Genomic DNA, 2,358 nt, shown 5'->3' on the forward strand with positions numbered 1-2,358 from the left:
CACACACACACACACACACACACACACACACACACACACACACACACACACACACACCTTCAGTCTGGCTGTAGTAATGGTGGACATGCTGCAGCAGGACTGAAGGAATCATTAAAAACTGATCATTTCACAAACATCAGAGAAAACAGTTGTAAATGTCTTACCTGTTGTAGATAAACTCTGTTTTTATAAACTTAGTCTCTGTTTTTGTTCTAAACATTTTATAATATTTTCCATTTACAATATAAACACAGTGACAGTTGGTTTTAATTTTATTTCTGTAAACCACCTCAGGACCATAGACCTGATGTCTGACGACCCGCAGCGGGGTCCTGAACCCTCTTTTGAGAAACCCGACTGAAACAAAAAAATACTTTAATCTTTAAAATTTGATTTGAACTTTTAGACATTTACAGCTTACATGATTTTCATGAATTTCCATAGTTGTTCACAAACAGAAACAGCAGCAGCAGGTAGCTGTAGCATCCAGAGATCCAACACAGCAGAAAGTTCTGAGTATCTCAGAGTACTGTTGGCAGTAAATCAGTGTAAGAACTAAAATATCTCTGACTGGAGTCGATTAAAACAACTTCATGACCAAGAGTCACCTGCAACAGGTAAGATATTTACAGCCTTTAACAGAAGTCCACTTCAAAATGGCCGCCCTGTTATCTGCTCCATCAGCACCTAACCAGCTGACCTGCCCTCTGAACGGACCTGATTATCACAGAGATAACGAGCCTAACGTCGTTACTGATCACTGATCACATGTCGGCAGATAAACAAAAACAAACAAACAAACAAACAAACAAACAAACAAACAAACAAACAGTCAGATCATCAGAAACCTGCTGTCTGCCTTTAAACTGAAATTAATCTGTTTTTCTATAAATAAAACAGATAATTAGTTTGTTCTGAAATGACCCAGTTAGCTTAATGTTTCTGTTTCAGGTCAGAACCTCATTAAACTGTTAATTTATTAAAACTGTTACTTTATTAAAACTGTTACTTTATTAAAACTGTTACTTTATTAAAAACGGTTACTTTATTAAAACTGTTACTTTATTAAAACTGTTACTTTATTAAAAACTGTTACTTTATTAAAAACTGTTACTTTATAAAAACTGTTTTACTAACTGAGGCCTGATGGATTCTTTATTAATCAGGTTTATCATTTATAACAAACATGAATATTTAAGATTATATTAAATATTCAGTCTAAAGGTTTGTTTTTATTTCTGCTGCTTTGTGATATTTCAGCTGTTGAAGCTTCGGCTCATTCAGCTGATAGCTGCTGCCACTTTACCTTTCTGTAACTTTGATATATTTTAAATATTTAAATGTACAAATATTTCCCCACAGAAACACACACATCTCTTCAGCTCCTTCAAAATAAAACGTCCTTTTTTGCTGCTTTGTTCTATTATTTGGCTTCTTTCAGCTGTTTTTCAGCTTGTTTTCAGCTGTTTTCAGCTGTTTTCAGGTTGAAAAAAAGCTTAAATTATTTGCAGCTGTTTTTTAAACTCAGTATTTTTCTGACCCGGTCCAAACATCTGTTTCATCTGCAGAGGTTTAATCTCTCAGTTCGGTTCGGGTTTGAATCGAACCGGGTCAAGCAGAGGCCCGGATGGAGTTTGGACCGAACTGGGCGGCTCCCCCTGAGCCAGATCATTTTTATGAGACACAAAGGACAAACCAGACCTAACCGTGCTATTTTTAACACAACAGCTCCAAGTCCTGTTTTACAGAAAATAACCCGGGTTAAGCTGCTGCACATCACCAAACCCGGTTTATTTAAMCCGCCTTAAAGATAAGAATGAGCTCTGACACATACATTATTCYACAGATGATTACCTGACTTTAACATGTTAACAAGATAAACCGAATATATTTGGTCTTTATTTCACATCACTGATGTTGTTAGCTGTCGAGCTAACGAGTGGAGCTGAAAAACACGAAAGCTAATATAAATTATTAAACAAAACAGATGAAAATACAGCTTATATACCGCTCTGCCTCTGTCCTAACATGCATGTTTAAACTTTCACAGAAAATATAAATCCGTTTTCTTACCTCGACGGGTTTTTTCAGAAAAGCTAACGGAGCGAAGGCTAACCTGACGAATCGACCCTGACGGTTGTTTGAAGGGCGGGGCGCTCTGTGGGAGGAGTCTTCTCCTCAACGTGACGTCATCCTGCAGCTGTACGGAGAGAGCCGATGGCTGCCGGAAAAACACGATAGCGGCAAGACTGTCCGAATCTTACCGGAAAGAGCCGAAGTCAGTTCTGCATCATCACGTGAAAAACACACACACACACACACACACACACACACACACACACACACACACACACACAC

General features: G+C 37.9%; 1 protein-coding gene across 5 annotated transcripts in view; it reads right to left on the reverse strand.

Annotated features, from left to right (window-relative positions):
* Positions 1 to 2,157, reverse strand: part of sptan1 (spectrin alpha, non-erythrocytic 1) — a 39,850-nt gene extending 37,693 nt beyond the window's left edge. For all 5 annotated transcript variants that reach the window (XM_014027573.1, XM_014027572.1, XM_014027570.1 and 2 more), the window contains exon 1: positions 2,074 to 2,157. The gene's annotated coding sequence lies outside the window, so the exon portion shown is untranslated. The remainder of the gene's footprint in view (positions 1 to 2,073) is intronic.
* Positions 2,158 to 2,358: the final 201 nt, after the last annotated feature.

This window comes from Austrofundulus limnaeus, unplaced genomic scaffold (assembly GCF_001266775.1).
Source record: "Austrofundulus limnaeus strain Quisiro unplaced genomic scaffold, Austrofundulus_limnaeus-1.0 Scaffold664, whole genome shotgun sequence".
In the NCBI taxonomy this organism is placed as follows: Eukaryota; Metazoa; Chordata; class Actinopteri; order Cyprinodontiformes; family Rivulidae; genus Austrofundulus; species Austrofundulus limnaeus.